Here is a 26630-nt window from a genome sequence, read left to right on the forward strand (position 1 = left end):
TCAGACCAAGCTGAGGGTCTGCAGCAGACCAAGAGGTCGTCGGAGGTGAATCATTCCAGGCGTGGCTGGTGGCCCTAAGTCACAATGCTTGGCACTTGGCTCCTCAGCACCTCTTCCTGCCGGGCCAGCCCACTGCCACTTGCAGGCACAGCCGGGAGACTTGAGCGACCCCTGGGGCTGCCCCTCTGCTCTCCTGGCAGCAGGAGAATGGCGCCACAGCTGGGCCCCCACAGCACTATGAAGGGTTTTCCTGGGCACAGCAGCAGGTGGCCCTCTGCCAGACCTCACAAAGATGAAGAGGTACAACTGCAATACCTGGCAGGCTCCTGCAAGCTTGGAGCCTCCCAGATTGAAAGGGGTCAAGTTCCTGCAGTGGGTCTATATTAGGTGAGTTAGAAAAAAAAGAAACAAGACAAATACTGATTTTTTTTTCAAACAAAATAAAGCATGATGAAAGTGTGCGTGTGTGTGTGTTGGCTGGGGAGTTGGTGTGGGAAAAAGAAAAAAGCCTATTTTCCACAAGCAGCATTGCAGGGCTGAAGTGAAGTGGTGAACGGGGAAACCATGGTTCCCAGAACCACTGCTATATACTTTGTCTAAAAAGTAAGGTTGACAGAACAAAGTCCGGCTGCAACAAGGGAGCGGCAAGCTGAGAGGGGATAGCTGCTTGCAGGCTCTTTGGTAAGCAAGTGGACCAGGTCACTGATTTCAATTTCATCTGTGTTCAGCTGTGTCAATTCCTCCCTGGCTCTTCCTCATTCATTCAGTATATGCAGAGGTTTGGGTCCTTGGCTCACTCTTTCTGCCCAGCAATCCTTTCCCCGTGCTGTGATTTCTCTCATGTGACTTAGAGGGAGAATTCAGGTCTCTCCAAAGTTGTTTGATGTATGAAATGGTAATGAAGAGTCCTCTTCTGTTCCATGGGTATGTTTTCTTCTAGGTTGGGTGCTTTCTTCTTTTGGCTACAGCACAGTTGTGCTGTATATTCTGCTTTCATTTAAATAGCTCTGGACTTCCTGTTTGCACTGATATCATGACGGGCCTTCTAGACTCTTTTGGCCACATTTGAGACCAGTTTGTTTGGGCTTTAAACTTCTACCTGAGGCCTGGAGAAAGCACTTTGTCCACTTCCCTTCAGCCTGAGGAAGGGGGGGTCCATGTGTGGTAGGAGGAGCTCAGCCTACGCATCAGCACCTTTGGGTAGTCATGGCCTCAGGTTGCGTGTTTGCCTACTTCTCAGTTTTCCAGCCGGACTTTGGGGCCTTAGAGGCACAGCAACAGTACAGCTTTGTCTTAGAGTGGCCCCAAAATCCAGCAGAGAGAGTGGAATCCTAAAGTCTATGGTCCCAGTGGCCCCACATCTAAACAAGACATACCCAGACTTTTCTGTGAAAGTAAGTCTTGGATAGAAATGAATGCATACTTTCATGGGCCGCTTCCCTGGCACTCTGCCTTTTGCACAAGGGTGAAAATTAAGTATCCTTCTCCACCACCATCCCAGCAACCATAGGTCTCCATGGTCTCTCAGCTCAGAATCGGAACAGAGATACTGGTCCTAGTCAATATGCAGAAGTACGTGGGGCGACGAGAGGTGGGGATGGGGGCTTGCCTACGACTTTCCTGGCTCGCCCACCCTGGCTCACTGCCTGGCTGCACAAGCCCAGCTGCACACGGGGGAGGCGGCCTTTTCTAAATGCATCCTCTCCCCACACCATCATCTCAGAGCAAACAGTTTTCACAGCACGGCCCTGCTCCCTGAGAGATGCTCACCACTCCTGGGGAACCAACAAAAGCCCCTGCCAGGCAGGGTGCCAGGGGCCCAGCCACGGGGCTTCCCAAGGCTCCGCAGCTACTCACGGTCCCCTCCAAAGCCCTCCGAGCTCCAGGATCGCACCCTCTAGTCCTGTCTTAAGGTCACTTCTCTCTACAGGTGTGAGGTGCTCTGAATTCATTACCTTCAATCTTCTTAACAGCCTTGCAAAACAAGAGTTTTGGTACCCATTTCACTGACTAAAAAATTGAAGTTAGGAGGCTTGTTTTCAGCCACACAGTAAGAGGCACAGTGAAGTTCAAATGCAGTTGAGCTGCATCTTGGAAGCCTTACCTCCTCCATGGGGATTCTGAACCCTGTGGGGCAGAGGTGGGGCTTTCCCCTCTCAGAGTCTGCACAGTGGACAGTGTGAGGCCCACTTACATACCTGCTCTGCTCTGAGACAGTCAGGGTCGTGCATATCCCTGCTTTTCCTTAGGGGAAGATCTTTGTCATGAGGCCCTTTGGGTCTTCATGCAAATAGACGTCCAATGGCCTGGGGCCGCAGCTCGGGCAGGGTGACCCTCCTCTTGTGGCCCTGCCCCAGACAGATGGGGACTCACTGGGCAGCAGGGCACTTTTCCATCGGTGCCCTGTAGGGGATTCCTGTCCCCTGGGCTCCTACAATCGCCTTACACGCCTACTCGCTGTGCTAATGCTACAAAAACTGCAAGTAAATGATGCGTCCCTGGAGCCCACACAGCACGGCTGTAGAGAACACACGCACACACACACACACACACACATTCACACACGCACACTGAGAAAAGCTGAACAATACAAGGGGTATCAATTCGCAGTTTGTGCTCAGAGCCGCGTGCATGATACGGGGAAAGAGAAATAGAGGAAAGAGAGAACTCTTAGTTGGAATGGTACTAATCAGAGAAGGCTTCAAGGAGGAGGTTAAGTTAGGATTGAGCATGAGAAGTCGTCGGGAGAAGTGGGTGAGCCAGAGTGCAGTGCTCTGAAGACGCCCGATGCTGTACCTTCTGGTTAGAGGACAGGAAGAGCGAGTGATGCTGGTCAAGGGAGGCCAGGCTCACATGTAGTGCCTCAGCTCCACTTATCCACACGTCCTGCTTCTCCTCACCCCTGCCCCATGCAGCCACAGAATAGTGGGCATGTGGGGCGACTGCTTCGGGACTCCCCATCTCAGGGAATTCCAAGACCCTGCCCGGGCAAAGAGAACAGTCCCCACCAAGCTGGGCCGGCTGGCCTCTCCCCAGTAGACTAATAAGGACCTGGGACACTCAGGGTGGTTAGGGGATGGGGGCACAGAGCAAAAGCTGACTAGCTGGAGGCCTCAGGGGCCCAGGAGCAGCCTGGTTCCTGCCCTTCTCAAGGTGATTCACCTTTGATTTCTGGAAAGCCCCAGAAGTCTTCTAGTGAAGTTTCTTATTTTGCTGGAATCCACTTAGACTGGTTTCTGCTGCTTGAAGTACAAATAACCTAGGAGATAGAGAAGGGAAGGTGAGCGATTTTCTCACTAAGCACGCATGTGCTAGGAAGATAAAACATGTCGTCTTTCTACATCTTCCCAATAAACATCTGGGGCTTTGGTAGTTTTATTCCCATCTTACAGATGCAGGAGGCAGAGGCGAGGCTTCTGCGGCCATGCATGACATGCCAGGTGTGCCCGCCAGGAAGGCACGGAGCCGATGATGACCTCCCCTGGTCTGTCCGGCTGTAAAAGCTCTTCTCTTCTCTTCCCACCCTTCCACCCCTTCTCGGTCTCCCCACATCCCGTCACCCTAGGCCTGATGTTGATACCATCTTGGGGTAAAACCCATTTCTCTTTGAAGAAACCAGTATAGTTTTTTCCTAGTTATTAGTTTTGGGGTAAGATGTACATAATAAAATCAGTCGCTGTTGACATTTAGCACATTCACAGAATTACGTGGCCATCTCCACTCTCTGTCCAGCCACCCAGAACATTCTCATCACCCCAGAAGGAAGCCCTGTACCCATTAAGCAGCCAATCACCATCTCCCCTCCCCACCCCCAACCCCCAGCAACCGCTGATCTACTTTCTGCCTCTGTGGATTTGCTGACTCTGGACATTTCAATTTCAAATAAATATAATCATACAATATGTGGCCTTCTGTGACTGGTTTCTTTCACTTAGGATTGTGTTTTTGGGGGGTCTATCCATATTGCAGCATGTTTCTGTATTTCATTCCCTTTTTGTGGCTGAGTAATATTTCATTGTGTGCACAGACCACATTTTGTGTATCCATGCATCCATTGGCAGACATCTGGGTTGTTTCAGCCTTTTGGCTATTGTGAATAATGCTGCTAGACCATTCATGTGTAGGCTTCTGTTTGAACACCTATTCTCAATTCTTTGGGGTATATAGCAGGAGAGAATTCTGGAACATATAGTAATTCTATGTTTAACTTAATGAGAAAACAATGTCATTTTATGTCTTTCTTCTCTTGAAAATTCCCACAGCTTTCTCCCAATATCAAGACACTATGGCAAAGGACAAAGAGAAACAATGCCCAGAGACAAGAAAGAAATCCCTTATACATTTGCAAAAGCAAATAAACAACTGTTTTTATGACTGGCAGAAGGGTTTCCCTGGACAGGCACAATAGTGATCACTTTATACAACTTTCTCGAGTGCCCGGAACAGTTGAGCAAACTGTCTTCCCCTCACCAGCCTGGGTACCTGGGAGAGGCTGGGGGGTGCCTCTGGCCAGGGACACGCCTACAGCAATAATAACCTGGCTCTCACCACCCCAGCAGCACATGAAGGGAAAAGAGCTTGGGTAATTGCAAATTTGCATTTCAATTCCCAAATACAAATTAAACCCAAAGTTGTCATCAAAGAAAAGATGATGAGGATCAAAGTGATTCCACACTCCCAGGAAAGGAGATTAAAGAAAGTGAATTGAACACAATTTTAAGGAGATTTTAAAAGGTGTTAATGCAGGCTAATGCAGTTAATGAAAGTTAAAAAAAAATAAGTGGCTGCTCAATTAGCATTTTCAGCTAGAAGGAGAGCTTTTTGCACCTTCCCTCATATCAAAGCCTGGATTCTTCGTCTTTTGAAAAGACAACCTTGAATATTTTAAAAGGAAGAGGAGATTAAAAATAGATTTATGATCATTTCTTCATCCATAATAGTAACTATTTCTCAACTCCCCAAAGTCAGCTTCATAACATATGATATATTTGTTTGCCCCCAAGCAACCTGTGAACCAACATGGTGGGTGTTGGGGGTGAGCTTTGTAAAACCAAAGATCAAGATCAAGGGTCTTTCTGCCAGATGCTCCTCCTCCCCATTATGGCGGAAAGGAAAGGGACCCCGGGTGGACCCAGAAAGTCCTGGATTTGGGTCTTTTGCCCAGTTTCCACTGCCAAATTTTAATATATATGCAATAAACAAGAAACAAACAATCAGCCCCCTGGCATTGCTGGTGGCCAAGCCTCTGCATGGCGATTGCCAGGAGAAAGCAAGGCAAGGCGGGGTGGCATCTGGGCAGTTCCCCCCAAGACAGATGCAGTTTGAGGACATCAAAGGCACAGTATGCACTGGGTGGGCAGTTTATCTGGGAGGCAGAGGCGGGGGCATGGGGGCCTGGTCTACCGGGAGTACCAGGTACTTAGGGATGGGAGCAGGTGCCGCTAACAAGGGCAGTGGGCCCGGCAGGTGCAGCCCTGGGTCAGGGAGGGCGCAGGAGACAGGGGCTGTGTCACACACACAGTGGGTCAGGGGGGTGCCAGGGCAGTGTCCTGCATACAGGGGCAATGGGCAGGTGGGAGGCTGAGATTCCAGAAGGCAGCACAGAGGAGGTGAGACAGCAGGTGTTGGGGCCCCAGGCAGGATGCCAGTCCCTGCAGGGGAGACCCCAGGAGCTGAGCAGGCCCTGGTCTCAGACGAACTCAAGAACCAAACAAGTTGACAGGGCACCAAAGAGTGCCACAGAATCCTTCTCTCCCTCATCTTCGCCCTCTCTCCATCACTTCCTCATCATAGTAGCTAGCACTTACTGGACATGTCTTATGTGCCACGCAGTATTTTAAGCACATTAGAAACATCTCATTTAATCCTCTCAGCAACCCAGTGAAGCTGGCATTGTTATCGTTCCCATTTTACATAGGAAAAGCTGAGGCTCAGAGAGATGCAGTAACTAACCCTCAGTCACCCAGCAAGGAGCTGGGGGTGTATTCCAAGCCACTGCATGTCAGCACTCCAAGTCCCAGGCACAAGGTCAGGGCAGACCCGAGTTACCATTTAAGGCGCCACCCCACCCTTCCAGCCTCAGGCAGGGGGCTTCTGGCCCTGGAGCCTGGAGCAAGCAAGTGAAGTCCCTTGTGGAGACTGGGGAGTCAGTGCCGGGGGGAGGAGGTCTTCTGAATTATCAAAGCCTCTTCAGCCTCCTTCACTCTGCGCACAGCTGTCCCATGCAGGACCCCCCCGGGGGTGGGGAGGGTCCAAGGAGGGATAAGAGATCTGTGGGCAGGAAAGCATACGAAGACCTTTGGGACATTTTAGCAGATCTACTCAATCCATGCTTATTGGCCTGTAACCTCAGATGATTCCATGTTCATTCATTCATTCAACAAACAGTCATCCAATGTCAATAAAACACGGTTCCTATCCTCAAAAGCTCTCAGTCAAGTAGGGGAGAGGAGACTGAAGCAGGGAAGGACAACATTTACAAACAATGGGAGAGGTGAGGTGGTGGAGGCTGTGCACACTTGCTCGGGCCACAGCACTGAGAAAGAGCACCAAACCCAACCAGGAAGGGGCATCCCAGGAAGGCTTCCAGAAGGAGGTGTTGCTGGGATAATGTTCACAGAAGGACTTACCATGGGACCCCCTAGCACCGCGAACAGGGTACGGATCTAAAGAGCTGCAGGTGCACTTTCCAGGTCCTTAAATGTGAGAACTTTCAAGGCCCAGGCCTGTCCACTGGGACCCAGTAAGGCAAGCACAATAATTCCACCCCGTATTGTGCCACAGTCAGGCCTCCCCTGGCCTGAGAGTTGGGCACACCAGTACCCACCTTCACGGCTTACAACCAGGAAACCTGGGTGATCCCTTACATATTAGGAAAGGGGGAGACTCAGAAATTGAGCAAATGATCTTAGGTAGAAACATTCCAGAAGTTTGGTTGAATTCCTTGGCTGAATCCACAGTGGTGATGGCCTTGGTCTGTCCTTACGAACAGCCAGCCCCTAAGGGCAGGCAGGTGGCGCTCAGTGCTGGTGACAACCTGGATGAGCTCTGGGACTTAGCTGGGGCAGTGGTTCTCAAGGCCTAATCCTGAGAATTATTAGCAATGCAAATTCCCCGTCCTCACGGAGACCTGCTGAACCAGAAACCCTGTGGGTGCGGCTGGCGGTCGGGGTTTTAGCTGGGCCCTTGGCTCTGCTGCCAGCTCAAGTTTGAGAAGTACGGAGCTGCAGAAAGGTGCACTCTGGCTGGGCCTTATGTCTTCTGGGGTGGGAGTCCAGGAGCCCACAAAGGGCACAGAAGACCTTGGGGCGAGGAGGACCCAGACATCCTCCTGTCAGGAGTCAAGAATGGTGGTGGTGATGATGTTGGTGGTAAAGGTGAAGTTGGAGATAGCAAGACGCTTCCGCTAACCACTGATGAAGCACTTATTATTTGCACTGCCCATTCATTCCTTACCTATGAGCTTAGCACTGTTGCGCTCATTCTATAGATGAGCAAACTAAGGCATGAAGAGATTATGTTTCTTGCCCAAGTTCACACAGCTAGCCAGGTGCACAGCTGGGATTTTCACACAAGTCTACTTCGCTCCACCGTCCATACTGTCATCAGATACCAAGTCATCCAGTCGTCTGCAGAGCAGAAACCATTGCCCAGTGCAACACTGTTGGTACTTCCCAAGTATCCACAGTGTGTAAGGTTCTAAGGGCTGGAGCCAGATGACAAGAAAATTCTCCTCTCCTCCTCTCCGAGGAACTTACTGCACAAGCAGAAGCAGCCTTGAGACAACTGACCCTTGTCATTTGCAGATTTACTATTCTTGAGTCTGGTTGTTTGCTAGCAACCCTCCAACCCGAAGTCTATAACCAGTTGCAGTTTGGCTGAGTCACACATTTCAATCCCAGGCCCCACAAGGCCAGTGGGGGCAAGAGAGCCCTGAGTGTGTGTGAGCAAGGGCCTGGTTTGGGGCCCTTCTCAGCTGCCATTCCCCCTTCTCTTCTGATCAGGTGCAAGGACTACTGGAAAGCGCACGACAGTTTCCTTCCTTCAGAAAATGACGCAGGAAAAAGCCCGCAGCTAGTGCCATGGCGATATTCATGACTCTGGGGCTTTGCACAGATCTCAGGACGCATCCCTCCCGTAGACAGGGTCTGCTGCATTCTACTAGTCTGTGCTTATGACAGTAACATGTTTGGGTTTATGTTTTTCTCCAACTGCCACCAGGCACGGAAAGCTGCCATGAATCACTGACTCCTCCCCCACTTCCACACCTGCCCCAAGTTCTCCAAGTCTTCCCTGATTCCTCTCCAGTGGATGTCACATGCCACACTGTCATCCTGGCACCCAGGCCTCCCACCGGAGACTGCCAGCCACTTGAGGGCAAGCCTGGTCCCAGTTGTCTTTGTTTGCCAGCATTTAGCACAGTGCCTGGCATCAGGTGCCATGGGAAAGTGTTTGTTGCATGGATACCTGAAATAATTAATTACTTAGTAACTTGCCTGATGAATTCATTTTACCACAGGTTCATGGAGGTGTACAGGTAAATATTATTCCCTTTTGACTTCTAAGGAACCTGAAGGTCAGAGAGGGTAAGTCACACAGTCACTGGAGCCCTAACTTCTAAGCCAGAGTTGTTAGGCAAAGCATCTAGTCTGATACCTGGAATAAGGTATAAACTCAACACACTGTATAATCTCCCCACCTCCACTCCTTTGTGTAGTTTGGCTACAGAGCTGAGGCTAATTTTCTCTTCATCAGTTACCCATACACTGGAGGAATTTGAGTTAAGAACCTGCCTTTTAGGGCATCCAGCCCACCTGCAAAGAGAAGTCAGCATGCAGTCCCTGTATTATCCAGTCTGTGCCTCTGGTGTCAATGAATGACAGGGGCCCAAAGACAAATCTGTGAAGGAATGAGTGTGTGCCTGTACACCTCCAGGGGAAGGAGACTCCATGCCATTTTTGGATAATGCCAGAGTTGAGGAGACTTCTCCCCAACTTATTGTGCCTGTGCCCTCCCCTCACAGGTCCCAGGAAGTCTCTGAGACCTCGGAGAACCAGCTCAGCTCCTCTGCCCACATCGCTACCCCCAGTTTGAAGACAACTGCTTTCACTGCGACCGTATTCTTACAGAATGCATTGTTCTTTCTGTGGTTGTTTTCAGTTAGACTCTGGCTTGAAATGCTTAGGATGGTGGAGGAAAGACATGTTTATGTTCTTTATTTGTCTCCCACGTTGGACTCGGAACCCTTACTTTATGTCAAGGCCATGTCTCTCCTTTCAGTTTCAGGCTCCCTGGGGTCAAGGTCTCTGCCTTCCCCTTAATGAAGTCCATATAGCATCCAGGTCTCCATGGGGCCCAGCACGGAACTGGCACCAGGCCCAGGGTACATGCAGGGGAGCGGAGGCACATACATCCCTGCGTAGGGGGTGGAGGGATGGGCAGGCCGCCTCGCTCTGTACCATCCAGGCTTTGCAAATCGCCCAAATAACTCTTTCCAGGAGCCACGTCTTTGCTGGGGCAAGGGAGGTTTAAATTGGTAGCTTCCAAACATAACAAGCTCAAGACCAGACAAAGGCTGCTGAACAGCCCCCGTGGGAACCAGCGGTTTTATGAGCCCGTCATATTTACTATTATCCAATGAGTCATCGGCGACATGTTTTCATTTTGAGGCTGCTGGACGAATAGGCTCTCATTGGAGCCACTCTGAATCCATTATTTATGCCCACTCTTTGTCCTCTCAATTGCACCTCTGCAGACAAGAACCTCGGTCTACATCCTCCGGCAGCATTTGCTGGACTAATGCACAGCCTGCGTTGCAAGCACAGCCTCGGGCGTTTAAAAATAGCTAACTGGGCAAACACTCTGATTATGACATTTCTAGCTGATATTTCCCTTGCCTTTCATTAGGGGGAAAGCTAGCATTAAGTGAAACCACAAGTCCAACGCACAGAGACCAAGAATGCTGTGTTTATGACTTCTGCTCAGACCTGCCTCCCAAGAAGCTTGTGTTGGTATTGTAGCAACTGGGAGCAACAATTTGAATCTGTCTGTTGTGCCGAAAGATCACTTTGCTAAGGCCATCGGAGGAAGAACAATTAGTAAATTGTCCTCAAGTTTGCACCTAGATTGTGAGAAAGAACCAGTGGCGAGGTTTCAGAACTGGCTTATCCATTTCACGCCACAGGAAAGAAAATATAAGGCTTGTGAAATTTAAAGTGACTCATTGAATCCAAATTTGCCTGATGTTATTGGCCACTAATGACCCGTAATCTTGGCTAAACAAGGAAATGGTTTCCTTTCTGCAATGATGGGTCAACGGGAGGACAATTCCCTCGGTGGCTACAGGCTCTGCTGCTGCTCAGAGGGCTGTGTCGTCAAGACTGGGCAAGAGTCTGCACCTCCTGGGAGGCAAATCTGGAAACACCTTGTGTGGTCGCCTGTGCAGCCCTGGGCGGGTCTCCGGGGATGGGCAGACTGGTAACCAGAGAAGTCAGGAGGCAGGACAGTGGACGTCCAAGTGGAAGCACAGTCTAGGTTCAGCTGGACTTTCCCTGGAGCTGAATCTGGAGCAGAGCCACGGAAAGACTTTACATGGTTGGCACTCACCTGGACCAGTAGAACAGCAGCATGGCAGCCCCTCACAAGTGTCTTTTCATCAGTAGCTCCCGTTTCTGAAACCCATGGCCCACCATGTATGTTCTGGCTACAGTCCCTCTGAGCTGGCTCTCCAGCACTGCCTTCAGCTCTGCGAGCTCTGAACATCTTTCCAGTAAACTCCCTTGTGCTGACATTAGTCAGAGTGGTCTCTGTTGCTTGCCGCCAAAGTACCCTAGCCAGTAAGAGCCAGAAAATGAAAATAGGAGAGGAACAAATGCCAAGACCAAAGACCCAGTGGTCAAGGGGAGGGTTGAATCAGAGAGAGAGAGAGAGAGACGGGTGGACCCAGGGCTCAGGGCATGCAAAGTCAGAGGACGCACTCAAGAACAATACATGCCTCGGGGCCCAGAACCATTCTCCCAGGCAGTGATATGTTGCCAGCATCTAAGCCCCATGTGAGGCGCCCTAATGTTGAATCTTCATGCTGTCAGATGTAATATGACAGCTCAGGTCTTAGTCCACCAAGTGTTTATTCTAATTTTGACAACAGTAGGACGTTCTTAGAAAGGTAAATACACTTTCTGCTTAGAATGATTCGAGTGTCATTGTAAGAAAGCAGGGCACTGGATTAGCATTATGTATTTCTCCATTGAACAAACATTGATTGAGCTCCTGTACCCTGCAAATGTCTGCTCTGGACAGTGGGGAGCCCAAGGTGACTAAGACACAGGCCCTGCTCATGAGCTGGAGGACAGGCAGTGTGCACACAGCACTACGCAGCAGTACAGGAGGGCCAGGACGCTGGGGGACAGGCAGTTCAGAAGCAGAGAAGTCCTCTGAGCAGAGAGAAGCAGGGCAGAGGACAGGGAGGGGCTGGCACTGGAGCTGCTCCTCCAAGGAGAGGGGCTGTCTCACTGACAGCAATTCCAGATGCAAGGAGGGGAATGGCAAGGGGGTCTGACTTGGCTGGTGCACCAGGCAGGATGGGGAAGGTAGGCTGATGGCAGATCGTGGAAGGCCAGACAGGGAAGTCCGGATTTTACCTCTACTGGAGCCAATAAAGATGTGGAGCCAGAGAGGGACTTGATCAAAGCAGCAACCTGCAGATAATCTCCTGGCAACAATCTGCAGAGCCAGTGGGAGATGAGAGAGACTGAGCATAGTTCCAACTGCTTGGAGGCTACTGCAACCGTCCAAGCAGCACTCTTCACCTGAAACCAACAGTAGGAATACAAAGGAAGACAGAGGTCAAAGCTCCTGAAAGTGGAAGGGTTGAGAGACCGAGTGCTGGTAAGTAGGTGGGTGTGGAGGGAGAGCATAAGCCAAGGGGACCTCCAGAGTTCGGGCCAAGATAGCTGCTCAGTTTTATTCAAGTAACACACATTTTCTGAGCACCTGCTTTGTGCACAGCATGGGTTAGCGGTGGAGAGACAGAGGGGTAGGGAGGAGGTGTTTCTGTGGTAAAAGAAAAGACGGTAAGGCCTAAGTTCTGGAGAGTCCAGGAAGCCTGCTAATGAGCTGGGGCTGTTGCCTTAACCCAGGGCTTATCAAAGTGTGCTCCATGCATCCAAATCTCCTATTTAGCATCACCAAGGGGGCATTGGGCCTCTCAACTCCTCCACTGCCAATTTACTTTGAGGTAAGAGAAGGAATTATAACCCAGTGGAAAATATGTGACCATTACTAGACATGGCTACTCCTTAAGCTCCATGGTATACACCCAACCCCAAGCCAAGGCCATCACTGGGGTGTTCCTGGTATGGCCTCCCGGCTGCCTCAGACTCCTATCCCAGGATTAAATTCATCCCAAGACAGCTGACAATGCCAGTCTATATTTGTTTCAGAGTGAAATGTGCACACCACAGGGGTATATCCCAGATAAGACACTCATAAGAGTGCAGGGTACAATAAGAAGAAAACAAATCCTACCATTTGCAACAACATGGATGGAGCTAGAGGGTATTATGCTCAGTGAAATAAGCCAGGTGGAGAAAGACAAGTACCAACTGATTTCACTCATCTGTGGAGCATAAGAACAAAGAAAAAACTGAAGGAGCAAAACAGCAGCAGACTCACAGAACCCAAGAATGGACTAACAGTTACCAAAGAGAAAGGGACTGGGGAGGATGGGTGGGAAGGGAGGGATAAGGGTGGGGAAAAAGAAAGAGGGCATTACGATTAGCATGTATAATGAGCCGGGGGCATGGGGAGGGCTGTGCAACACAGAGAAGATAAGTAGTGATTCTACAGTATCTTACTATGCTGATGGACAGAGACTGTAATGGGGTGTGTGGGGGGGACTTGGTGATGGGGGCAGTCTAGTAACCATAATGTTCCTCATGCAATTGTAGATCAATGGCACCAAAATTTTTTTAAAAATGTAAAAAAAAAGAGTACAGGGTACATTGTCCCAAACTGTGCCCACCTAACATCTCTCCCAGGAGGCAAGCAACCCAATCAAGGCTGAGCCGTGCCAACCAGGGTCACCCAGTTCGCCAATGCCAGAATGAAGGGCCAAAGCTAGGTTTGCATGTCCTCCTGCTTTGGTACAGGTTTCACTTCCCGTCTCCTGAGAACAACAGCTCAGACAAGAACACACACACGCGCGCGCGCGCGTGTGCGCACTCCATTTACAGAAACAATAATTTACAGGTAGGGAACACTGTCTCCGTCTCCAAATTTAGAGGGGAGCAGTTTTCTTTGACTCTGTGGGGAAACAGTTCTGTCCGTTGGGTTCAAAACAGAACATTTAATACCAGCTTGAAGCATCCTGTGATCAAGGCCCAGGAGAAGGCTCAGTGCCCTTGTCCTGGCCTTTCCGCAGTCACTGCCAAACTCGGCCCCAGGAAGCACAACTACTTCTAGTCTCTAATGTGGTCACTCTCCAGCTTAGAAGAGTTTCCATTCAGTCCCCACTGGCCACCTTGTGACTGAAAAGTTGAAGATACTGAGACTCAGAAAATGTGAATAATTAGCAAAAGGTCAAACATAGAAAGTAGAGCTGGGATTTGAACTCAGGTCCTCCCGCTCTCCCAACCACTGGCCTTCCCTGTGAGGCAGTGATTGCACATGGTGAGCTGTTTGACACTGAAGATGACCTTCACTTGGGAGAGATGTGTCTGATGTGGGATGTTCAGTTAGTAAGAAGATGAAACAGATGGAAATATTGTGCTTGCACTTGGGACTTGGTTTCTAAGTCTTTGAGATTCAATATGCGGTGAACCCTGGGTCTTGGAGCTGCTGGACTTGACTCCCTTGACCTTGTCTGACTGGCCCAATGAAATGGGCCACTGTATCCAGGCATGAGCACCGACACCACTGTGCTGACTGGGGTCAGAGACTCATATGAGCTCTCTCAACTCAAGCATATTTCCCTTCACTTCTATTGAGGGAAATTAAGAACCGAGATCTGGAGTAGAAATGTGATCCCCCTTCAAAAAATTGTGAGAAAGGCAGTGATTTTTGTTCTTATTTTTCTGATTATAATGAAGGTGAGAGCAGAGGAGTCTGTGTAAAAGAAAGGTCAGTTGAGTGGTAGGATGGCTTATTTTGTTTCCAAGCTGTAAACTCCCTAGGGCCCAGATGGCCAAGTGACTTGTCCAAGGTCACACAACTTATGGGACTGACATCCTGCCACCTGACACTCAGACATGACCCTGGCCTTCTTTCCACTGCCTGCATCATCACCTTGAAGACCACATTTGCGCACACACCCTCACACACACAGCACCCCAGAACTTGTCATGGCAGCAGTCAGAGCATCACAGGTGGGAGCCCTTGACAGGTTGTCAGCAGACTAATGAATTCTGTAATGGTGGCTCAGTCATTCCAGGGCTAAGGTGAGCTCCCAGGACTTGAAGAAGATTGAGCTAAAACCATGTGCTCACACACAAGCTTGCCCTTGACAAGCTGTGAGCACTGCCCTTTGCCCTGAGAACATTTGCACGGTGAGGAACCTGTGAGATGGAAGGCAGGGGCTACCTGGGGCAGTGGGCCGGAGGCAAACACAGTAAGCTCCGAGTACCCACTGTGTGCAGGGCTCAGTCCTGTGCACGGTGGCAGGAAACAAAGTTAGAAATATGGTGCCTGGACTCAAGAAGCTCCTGCTTTGGTTGGCAGATACTGCCCCTACTTTGGGGAAACTCCCAGGGAAGAGTGTTCCCTACCCTTTGGAATCTCCCAACGTCATTGAAGACGAATACTCTGCTGAAGCTCCCGGTGGGTGGGGAAGAGATGGACTGCGTCCTCGGGAAAGGCCAAGCCAACTGCCAGACAGAGGGAAGGGAGAAATGCAGTGCTTGCCCCAGGGGCCCTCCAGACTGCTGGGGACGACCAAGCTCCTGCTACCATCAGGGAAGGAAGTGGCCCTTGGCCTCCTGGGGAGACACCCCAGGGAATTGGATTCCAGAAAGTGGTGCCCACAGATGTGTACATCTTCCTGACAGCACCTTGCCTTCAATAATCCTTATACATGTTTTATTTTGATGATTTTCTAAAAATCCCTACCCCAGCTCAGAACATCACCTGTTGCCTTTAAATCTCCACCTGCACCTGACACCTGATTTAGCCCAGCCCCAAGAAGACTCCATCTACTGGTCCACAGAGAAGCCAGGGCAGGATGCTGACAGACTCTTCACAACTCTCTCATTCTGAGCCAGTGACCCTGGTGGGTGGCCAGTCCAAGAGAGGATAAGCACCATCAGTTTCCCAAAGGCAGTGAGGAGATGGCTGCCCAGACCTATTCTTGGGAGGCACAGAGCAGAGAGGGGAGAAGAACGGGGACAAAGGAAACCCACCTCCGTTTCTTCCCATCTCTCCTCTCACGTGTCTGCGGCTTCCTAGGCTCTACCAGCTTTAGACTTAAGTGATAACCACAGAGTTTTCCGGATGTGAGTCCCACCTATTTACCTGCCTGCGGCCCCAGTCCCAAGCCCTTCACTCTCTGTAGGCCCAGGGGCCTGTTGCCCCCCATGACACCAGAATTTTCTGTTCGTCCAGCCCCCAGTTCCCCCCAGCTCCTTGGCTGCTACTGTCCCAGGCAGGTAGACCTCTTTCCAGCCTCCCTGAACTCGTTGCTTCTGGTGACCACAGCATGTTCCCAGGGACCACGTTCAGTTTTTCAGCCCACTTTCCTTGGGAACCGAGAACAAGGACCTCAAGGTGGCTCAAAGGACCCTTAGACAAACACACTCACCGGCTAATGTCGATTCTGAACTGAGTACTCACTGAGAGAGTCGTAGACTTTGACTATCTCCTGCCTCAAGTTCAAGTCCCAGCCTTCTGGGGACCTGGTAACTTTCTTCCAGCCCCAAGGACATATTGGAACTGTCCTCTTTTGTTTCAAAGTCTCGCTTCTAGAATAGATAGAGCCGCTCCTAAGTTCCAGCATTTCTGAGAGTTGGTTTCTAGAGACCCTGAATGAACTATGACCACACTACTTTATTTACTTTATTAGGACTGCCTTGAAAAAAAATCAATAAACAATTTAATAAGTCAGACAATGTAGTCTAATCATCATTAGTTCAAGTTTACTGTGGGAAGAAAGTCATTCTGACCTGTTGAATAAGCCACATTCTGGAATAGTTTTAAATAAATGCAGATTTGTAAAGTATGCGAAAATCCTGGCCATCGCTGCTTCCACAGTAAGGCGGCAGTGTCTTCCTGGGCCAGCTCCCACCAAAAACACACAGTTTCATGGTGCCCTCTGCACCCAAATGCACACCAACTGCTGATGTGAACAAAGATTTCTGAACAGTGGAAGCAGATTAAAAGGTCCCTGAGATTTCAGAAAAGAGGAATAGCAAAACAGACTGAAGTTGGAGTCAAAGGACATGATTTCAAGCCATCCCCTACTGACTGTGCAACTCCAAGGAAGTCATTTCATCCCTCAGCGTCTTCACCCACAAAAAGAGGGAAATGGTATGCAACTTGTGGATCATACCATGGACCACAGAAAGACCCAGCCAACGGGATACCAGGTTGAGCACAGCCACGTCCTCCCCCAGCCAAAGTCCCTGTGATCACTGAAAGGATACCTTCTGAAGAAGGAGGGGTGGGGGAGCTGGGGCGGAAGAGGGGGAGGGAGATTTGGGGGGAGGAGGGGAGGAGGGGGCAGGCCTATGTGAACCAGGACTGAAAACTGGAAGGAAGGGAGGGAGAGAGGGAGAAAAGAAGGGAGGTAGGATGAGTGATGCTAGTAGACCAGAAATTTTGAGGAATTGCTGGCAGATGGAAAGCAGAAGGGACTGAGGTGACAGAGAAAGCAACACAGAGAAAAATCACCATCCAAGACGTGAGGAGCCCATGAGAGACACATGGAGACCCTCCGGCGCAAATGTGAACAGGCAGCCCAAGCCACTGGGCAGCCGAAGAAACGATGTGGAAGAGAGGCCCTAAGCCCGCGGGAAAAATCAGCACCCAGGGGACAGCACCGACAGGGGAAACGGAAGACACATTCAGAATAACAATATTCTCAGAAAGAGTCAAGATGCTCACACACATACACAGAATAATAAGTTGTGGTGAAAAGCGACAGTTCTTGGACATTCAAACCGTGATTATAAAAGTAAGAATCATAATACTGGACTAAATAAAGGCATGAACACATCAAATTTCCAATTATCAAGTCGGGAGCTCAAGAAGTTTCCCCGGACACCAAGGGAGAGGTCAGAGACAGTGAAGGGAGAGCAGTGCCCGCAGGAAATGGGAGTTGGGTCAGTGCAGGTGGCATCCAAAAGGCACTGAGGCACAGGCAGCTGGTGTGTTGGAAAGGATTCTTCCTTCATCACGCCGACACCAGTCATGAAGGAATCAAGCCCTTTCCGGTGTGATTTATGCAAGAGTAGGCTTCAGCCTAGTCCAAGTCAAAAAAAAAATTACACATTCAGAATCAATAAGGTCTGAAATAGCCGTGTATGAGAGCACAGAGCTCTCCAGAGTGTGCTGGACAGGAGGGTCTCTCTCGCGATCATAGACCCAAACTCTCTTTGCACAGATGAAGAAACTGAGGCCCGGAGGGGCAGAGCTGGCCTCTTCCTGGCTCCCTCCAAACCCTCCCGGCCTCAGGGTACCTTTCAGAAGGCCCGCCGGTTCCATGTGCCAGGCTGTGCACATCCGCATCCGTAGCTCCGGTGTCTGCCCTGCCACAGCCCCTCCTTCCTCTGGGCTGCGGGCCTCAGGCGGTGGTCTGGTCCAGGCAGCTGCCCTGGGGAGGAGACTGGTGCCCAAGAGCTGCCTCCAGATTGGTCTGAGCAGCAGAGGGAAGGGAAGCCCACTGCTCCCATTTCTGCTACGTGTCAGCTCCTGCACGGGCCCCAGACAGGGATTTTGTCGGGTGGCATTCTGGATCCAGCTTGTTCCTACCACCCCCTGCCACTGCCCCCCCATTTTTTTCATTAAGTATACTTTTCCTTCAGCTTTTGGTCCAGTTGTCTGTTTGCCCACCCTTACTCTATGGATTCTTCCAGAGGAAGGAAGGCAAAATTTATAAAGTCCCTCCTATGTGCCAGACCCTCTGTGGGCCATTTGACAGATTCGACTGCCTTTAACTCTTACAGCCGTTCTTTCATTCTTTTGCGTTTTGACAGATGGGAGCACTGAGTTCAGAGAGGTTAAGTAACTGGTGGAAGACCACACATCCAGTGAATGGAGAAGTGAGGACTAAGTTCAGGCCTCTGTGACTCCTCAATCCTTCAGTCCCCAGGCCACCTTCCAGCGAACCTAAAGAGTCTCCTAAGGCTTCTGGGAAAGGGCATTCTAATTAGGGCAGCAAAGCATACAAGTTTGGGCCTCAGATGATCTAACTCCAGGTAGTGGGTACGGGGTCTTATGGGACCTTGCCACAAGATGCCAAGCCACGTGATCAGGGAAGCTGCATGCAGGAAACAGACACGGAACTCATTCCTAAAGGCAGGCAGGCTGAATTTGAGGAGCCAGGGAGAAGGAAGGAAGACATTCCAGGCAGAGTCGGCAAGATATTAAATAGCTTTAAGAAATAAAAGACAGTAACTCTATCTGCATTTAAAGGGGGTCAGGGGTGTAGAATAATTTACATCAGGGAAAGATTACATCGTGGCCTGGATCCCTTTACTGACAGAGTCTGGTGGGGGCAGAGAGCCACGTGGGAAAATCGATCACAGTGAAGGGGAAATGATATGTCAGGGCCTTTGCTGGTTCCCGCTTGTGTTTTTGATTTACAGAAATAGGTCCCAGCCCAAGTTGTGGGTAAAGGGCTAAAAACTGCTTTTCTAAAAAAGACAAGGAATCCTGACTCTTGGTGTGTATGTGGTGGGTGGGGGCAGCCCAAGGGAGCCGGGTGAAAGGGCAGAGAAAGCAATGGGAGGGAGAAGTGTGAGAGCCCCAGGAGAGGAGGAGCCTGGGGGTCTGGGGAAGAGGACAGTGGGTGAGAATTTCCCCGGGAAGGAGTGGCCCAGGACCTTCAGAGCAGCCGTGAGTGACATTCCACTGAAGTTCACTCTGCTGTGCTGTGACACAAATATGCAGCCCATGACCCACGCAGACCTGCAGTATTTTTATTTAAATAGCAAAGGGTGACTCCATGCAAAGGGAGGGCTTGGTGACAGCTCAATGGCTGACAGAGAGGTTACAAAAGTGAGCGAATAGCGGAGACAGTCTGTGAATGAGGCTGATGGCTTTCATTCACCAGCAAATGCCTAATACCTCATCAAGCCACGCTGGCTATTTTCCCCTAGTTTCACTTAGTAGTTCTGTGACACCATTCCTGTGGCCTGGCAGCTATTACCATCCCTTTTTAATAGCAGCTGCCGGTCACACAGAGTACGAGCTGTGCACCAGTCCTGTTCTGAGCACGTCACAAGCATTAAGCCAGCTACTCCTCATCGCCACCCAAAGATACCGGTTACTGTGCTTATCTCCACTTGCAGATGAAGAAACTGAGGCACAGAGAGGTTAGATTACCTGCCACAGCCACACGATAAGGGGCTGTCTGGCTGGGAGTCTCACTTTTGGGCATCAGTGCACTGCCTCCCTCTATCGCGTGCACCAGCCACTGCCTCTCTCCTTGAGGCTACATGGAAGCACTAACTGCCTGGGGAATAACAGTGGAAAACCTACAAACCTCATGATTCCGTAAAGATGGAAATTTGTCCTAAATCAATCCAAGGGAGAAAATCAGCATCAGTGAGTGAAATAAACAAGGAAATACACTCCTGCTCAACAGAAGAAAGACTTGCTAGCACACTGAGCCGTTCACGTGAATTCACAGTCTCACGCGGTAGTGAGCGCCCTGTATCAGAGGGACGTACGCAGAGACTCCCCAACAGCTTGGCAGAGATGCACACAGCTCTGGGAGATTTTAAGTTTCTGTCCAACTTGAGATTCTATGAATCCAGGAAATTTTCTTGATCTAGAAGAAACCACTCAAAAGAATCAGACTCCAGGCATTGAAAGAATCCATGGACTTCGAGTTACCCTAAGTCAGTGTTACTGGCCGTTCCGGGCATCTTCCTCCATCCTTGTCCACTAGGTTAACTCCAGCTCATCCTTCAGGGCCCAACCTGCATAACATCTCCTCTAGGAAGCCTTCCCTCCTCACTGCATTCCTACTAGGCACAGAGGTCAACCAGGCCCTCCCCACTCTGATGGGTATTGATCACATCGTTCTGAGTACAGGTCAGTGTACCCCTAGGTTGTGCAAGGGCAGAAAGCAAGCCATGTTTATGTCTGAATCCCCAGCTCTCAGCATGGAGAAGGCAGGCTGTGGGATCAATTCAGTTCAGTGAATACGTCTCTACTACCAGTCTATTATGTTCCACTCTGATTATCTGTGTTTACAGACAAGCCGTCCCCCCTAGCATCATCTCCCTTCTCCCTTGAACACAAGCTCCTCATTCTCTCTCCTGCTGTCTGACCTTTGCACATTCTGTAAATGTTTCATGAATGAACAATGTCAAGGGCACCCAACTGGCTTAGTTCTCCAGGGTTTACACAAGCTGATATGACCTCATCCTGAGGTGGCCAGATTTCCAACAACTGAGTTCTTTGGCAAGTCACAGACACAGCCAAAGAGCGATGCCTGAGTCATCGGCCGCCTGTGGCCAGGCCTGGGTGCAGGCTCCCCGAGATGAGGCTCTTGCTGGGAGGGCTGAGGCACACAGGCATCTGGGGCTGCCTTCACTGCAGAGGGCAGCTTCACCCAAGATCTCACCTCAACCCCTGGAGGACCTCATCCAGTGACTGAGGTAGTGAAATGTGCAGAAGAATTAGAGCCGCTGAGACCGCTCTCCTTAGAAAGGCCTGCTCCCAAGGCTGGCCCATGGCTGACATCCAGGAACTTGGATTTTGGGGAAGGTTCACACCGTTCCATGGTAAGAGCAGCTCACTGGACTGAAACTGTCCAAACAATATGATTTATGCTGATCACGTGCTTCCCTCCTGGGAGTCTAGAATTTGGGTCCGAGGCAGGCAGAGGGTGCCTCTGTGCCAGCCCTCCCCCATCCCCATCTCCCAGAAAAATCCCTGGGTGCTGAGTCTCTAATGAGCCTCCCTGGGTGGCAGCATTTCACACACGTGGTTACAATTTATTGCTGGAGGAATTAAGTGCATTCTGGGTGACTCCACCAGGAAGGGCCTCTTGGAAGCTTGGTCCTGGACCCCTCTGGGCTTCTCCCATATGCCTTTCCCTGTGAATTCTGCTTCGCATCCTTTCACTGTAATGACTGTAAGTACTACTGTGGGCTAAGCCAGGGAGTCCTCCTAGCGAGCATTGAACCCATGGGCCTCCAGCACAGGATATAAAAGGCCATTTTGGCCTCAGAGCTCTGTGGGGGTCAGGAGATGTGCATTTGGGATCCCCTGCCCCCGCCTCACAGGCGGGCCTCTCCCGCTGCCCACTGCTGCTTTTTGCCCTTGCCTTCCATGGCTGTTGATACAAAGGGCACCCACTATTTAACAGCCTGAGTGCTGAACGCCGTCTCAGTTTGTGTCCTTGGGAACCCAGCCTTTGACAGATGCACATGCAGCATTTCATATGGCAAATCATAGGCATTTTGTTGTATGTGAATTTCATCATCGTAACAACCCTATCAGTTTTTACGGAGAAGGAAAGGGGAGCTAAGAGAAGTTAAGTGGCTTGCCCAAGGACCCACAGCAAGCACGTTTTAGAGCTCGATTGGACCTGGTCAGGGTGTTTCTAAAGTCTGTGGCCTCCCTCATGAACCAGGCTGCCTTTCACCTGTGGCTCTGAAGGCCTAGGATTTTTGCAGGCCTAAGGATGAGTGATTGGACATCCCCTAGCTAGGCATCTGGGGACCAGATCTAGGCAGCCCTGAGTGGAGAGGGTTCCAGTACCACGAAGGGAGGCAGAATGTTTTCTCTCTCCCTGAAGGATTCTGAGGAAAGGATGAGTAAATGGAACTCCTAAAGAAGGGTACTTGTAAGGCTCACACACCCCTGCACACACACCTTCATGCTCACATGCATGCTCACCTGCACACACATTGGCACTCTCTGTCTGGGACCCTGACCTCCCGGGCCTCACACCCTAGTTCTGGAGTCTGTGCAAAGGCCTGCCCCTCTGTGCAGAGGACAGGAGTTATCTGGGGTCTCATTAACCAGCGCTGCAGACACACAGACTCACCCAAGGAGTGATGGTGCTGAGAGGAACTTGGCTCAGCAGCAGAAGGGCTGCCACGCCACAGAGGCAGCCAGGCCAGCTGTCAGCTCCAAAATGGGGCTTCTGGAAGACGTGACAGACGGAGTCCCAGGGAGCTCGTGAACCCCATCTGTCCACAGGCGGGTGGGGAGAGAGATGCCCTCCCCCAGTAAGTATGGGTCACAAAGCTACTGTTAAAAAGGCCTCCTGCGGCCATGGTGGTCAAACTCTGCTCCACAGATGCTGCAGGTTCTGCAGAAGCTCTCTGAGGGCTGCAGGGTGTGCGGGGAGGCTGGGTGGGTGGCTCCCTCCTCCCCTTCATGCCCACCGCACCCAGTGAGCTCCACGTCCATGCACTCTGTATTGCTGACAGGCCAGCGGGGCGGCCTCGCCCATGACACCCAGTGGAGATGGCTCAGCTTCCCCCTGTCCCGGATCCTCTTGTCACCCATCCCAGGAAGCCAGGAGCTCTTCCCAGTTCTGGGGGATTCCCAGAGCTTTCCCCATGCAAAGGGTGGCTTCTCTGCTATGGGCTCCTGCCTCCAGGGCTCTGTCTCCATTCCAGTTAGTCAATGGGAACACCTGGAGTAGCCCTTTTCCCCTGTTCCACAAAAGTAAATAAGCAAACACACATGCCCAATCAGTCATCCACACAACAAAATATACTGAAGAGCTGGGGGGTCCTGAAAAGAGACCACATCTCATGCCTCACTGCCAGCAGCTTAAAAAAGCCCTCTGCTCTTTCCCGTTCCTTGGGGTCCATTCTGACCCCCTGACCCCTTAGCCCTCACCCACCCACATGGTGCTTCCCTCCTGACCTCCAGGGACCCTCACACTCCCTTCCCTTGCCCCTCCCTTCTCCCCACTCTCCCCTGCTCCCCCCAAGAGCAGCAGAGCTGTTTGTGATGGCTGTGCCTGAAGGAACCACCCAGGAGTTCTCCTTCCGGCCCAATCACTTTATCAATGTATTTGCCTCTGTGTACACATAAAAAAAAAAATGTCCGTGTGCCTAGGAATTTTACGTAAGATTTCATGTAAAGTTTGAAAGTCTCTTCTTGTAGCTGGCATAGGCAAAGCAGATCATAGATGTTTTCTTACCCAGTTCTAGAGATGAGGATCCAGAAGCTCAGAGAGGTCAAGTGCCTCTCCCTATGTTACACAGGTAATCTGTTGGTGGAGAAGCCAGGGCTGCCACCATACTGCTGGCATTGTAGTCTGAAATAGTGCCAGTGAGCCACTCCATCCTCTTCCCCTCACGACCCCTAAAAGAGAGTCAATCATTTATCTGGAACAGTTTGTTCTCTCAGAAATACCAGACATTTCTATCATGTCCAGCCTTTGACAACTAGGAGAAAGCAGAAACACCACACTGTTTATTGACATTCTTGTCCAGCCTCTAGGATTCCTTGGGGCTAAGCTGTGCACTGACCGAGTTAGAGACAAACAACACTGCTCTGAACCTAGAGTTTCAGATCAAGAATGGAGGCCTGAGGCCAGGGAAACCCACAGCTCCCAGCTGCTAGAGCTGAGCGGGTCCTCCAGAACCTCAAGCCCAGCTCTGTGCATTTTAGTGTTAAGGAAACTGAAGCCCAGTTGTAGCAACATAGTCTGGACTTGAGCTGAGAATTCCAGGAATTTGCAACCTCCTGTGTGTCCTGGCTTGCTCTGGTACTTTCTGGCCCTTTGCTCTCAGCACGTAGGTTGCAGAAGTATTGCCATATATGGGGTAATAAGGAAGGTTACCTTGCTCTCCAAACCTGGTAGAGATGCCTGATTGTCTGAAGCCTAAACAAGTCCCATCCAGTTCTCCCACAGCCTCCACAACCCCTAGCCAAGGCTTCCCTCTCAGGGAGGACTTTACAAGCATCCCTGATTGCCAATATTAATCTGGAGGTGACAGACAGAGGAAGATGCCCACATCAGTTTAACTTCAGTCTAAATTCCTATACAAAATGGGGATAATCAATAAACATAGCTGGGATCTGTCCATTCTTGAGGCTGGAATAAGATCGAACAGACTTTGACTCCAGTCTTTATCTGAGCATTAATCTGTGCACGCATGTGAGGACACTGCCTGAGGCTAGGAAAGGAGCATGTAAAGCCCCACCAGAGTTCACACAGAGCCTCGGATGGTCTATAATCCCAACTTCCAGAGTGGAAAGGCCTCCTGATACACAGGGCATCAGGGAAAATCTCAGAAAGGTATTGACTTAGAAGTGAGGCCAAATTAGCCCTAGTCCAAAGGCTGCCCTGCCAAGCTTATGAATATGTTTTAAAGGTATCAAAATGATTTGAAGTAAGTTAACTCTGATCCCAGGACAAAGTCCAACAATAAAAGAATGTGACAAAATCCAGCACCCAACAATATAAAATCCAAAATGTCCAGCATGCAGTCAGGAATTCCTAGGCACATCTGCTCTCTCCATTTCTATTTAACATACTAATGAAGGTTCTGACTAGGGAAATTAGGCAAGAAAAAGAAATAAAAGGCATCCATATTGGGAAGGAAGAAGTGAAATTATCTCCATTTGCAGATGACATATTATATATAGGAAGCCCTAAAGAATCTACAAAAAATACTATTAGAATGAATAAACGATCTTAGCAAAGTGGCAGGATATAACATCACTACACAAAAATCATAGAAATACACTAGCAAAGAACTCTCATAAAATGAAATTAAGAAAAAATTCGATTTGCAATATCATAAAAAAGAATAAAATACTTGGGAATAAATTTCATCAAGAAATACAAGACTTTCGACATTGAAAACTGTAAAACATTTTGAAAGAAATTAAAAAAGATTAATTAGAAAGACATCTTGTGTTCAAGGATTGGAAGACAATGTTGTTAATACGGCAATAGTCCTCAAATTAATCTGCAGATTTAATGAAATTCCTACAAAGTTCCAACTGCCCTTTTTGCAGAAATGGGCAAGCTGATCCTAAAATAAGTTCTGGGGAATCTAACATACCGCATGGTGACTATAGTCAGAATACCATATTGTGTATTTGAAAGTTGCTAAGATGTTAGATCTCAAATTTTCTCACCACACACACAAAATGGTAATTTTGTGAGATTGTGTTAATAATTTCACATGTATTGAATCATCCTTTCATACACTTTAAACTTACATAATGTTATATGTCAGTTATGTATCAATAAAGCTGGAAACTTTTTAACTTTTAAAAAACATATTACAAAACTACAGTAATCCGGACAGTTTTGTACTGGCATAAGGATGGATGTATAGATCAATGGAACAGAATTGAGAGCCCCAAAATAAACCCATACATCCATGATCAATTTGTTTTTAACAAGGATGCCAAGATGATTAGGTGAAGAAAGAATAGTCATTTCTATGTGTGGTACTAGAACACCCAGATACTCACATGTAAAAGAATGAATTTGTACCTTTACACCATGAAAACCAACTCAAACTGGATCAAAGATCTAAATGTAAGAGCTAAAACTGTAACTCCACAGGTGTAAACCTTGTGATCTTGAATTAGGCAGTAGTTTGTGAAGTGTGACACCCTAAAGCACAGGCAACAAGAGAAAACAGTCCAAAAAATGGGCTACGAATATGAATAAATATTTCTCTAGGGAAGATATACAAATGACCAATAAACAAATGGAAAGATACTTAACACCATGAGTCATTAGGGAAGTGTAAATTAAAACCACAGTGAGCTCTCCCCTTATGCCCACTAGGACAGCCCTATCAAAAAGACAGACAAGTGCTGATAAGGATTTGGAGAAACTGGAACCCTTGGCATTGCTGGTGAGAATCTGAACTGGTTCAGCCACTGTGAGAACTAGTTTGACACTTCCTCAAATACTGAGTTCTCCCATATTTACTGTTCCTTCACAAGCAGGGTGCTGGTTCCGCCACTGATCAGCTGTGTGACTTAGGGCATAAGCAGGGTGCTTATGAAAGAATAATCTTGGGATCAGCACCTGGGGATGAGATTGGGATAAAGAAGAACTGGGCAGAGGAAACCAGGAGGCCGTGAAGCCTGATGCGGGACCAGTGACAGCCCATGGCCAGCCCCCAGTCTCTGAGGGGGCTGTCCTGCATGGGACCGAAAGAGCAGATCTGTATGCTCCCGCACGGGTCAGTCATCAAACGCGTCATGCCCTTGAAGGGCGTGACCTTAGGCAAGGCAACCCTCTGTGGGTAAGGCAGAGAGACCAGCAGCTAAAGTAGGTCTGCCGTCCACCCTCCCAGCAGCTGAGGAAGGCCTTGCTTGACAGGAGTGTGGGTGGTGCCTCGGCATGTCCGCTCTGCTGGAAATGGAGGAAATCTGTTGTTCATGGCACAGAAGCACATGAGGCCCAGGGGAAGGGTGTGGAATTTGGGAGGTAGGAGAGGAGTGGGGGCTGGGCAAGGTACAAGAAG

The 26630-nt window shown here is 49.7% G+C and overlaps 1 long non-coding RNA gene across 1 annotated transcript in view; it reads right to left on the reverse strand.

The window, feature by feature from the left end:
- Positions 1-26630, reverse strand: part of LOC108397780 (uncharacterized) — a 45749-nt gene that overhangs the window by 16841 nt on the left and 2278 nt on the right. The window contains exons 2-4 of the long non-coding RNA XR_012120772.1: positions 23327-23490; positions 17667-17898; positions 3163-3259 (exon numbers count right to left, since the gene is read on the reverse strand). This is a non-coding gene — a long non-coding RNA (uncharacterized lncRNA). The remainder of the gene's footprint in view (positions 1-3162; positions 3260-17666; positions 17899-23326; positions 23491-26630) is intronic.

Source organism: Manis javanica, chromosome 8 (genome assembly GCF_040802235.1).
Source record: "Manis javanica isolate MJ-LG chromosome 8, MJ_LKY, whole genome shotgun sequence".
Classification (NCBI taxonomy): domain Eukaryota; kingdom Metazoa; phylum Chordata; class Mammalia; order Pholidota; family Manidae; genus Manis; species Manis javanica.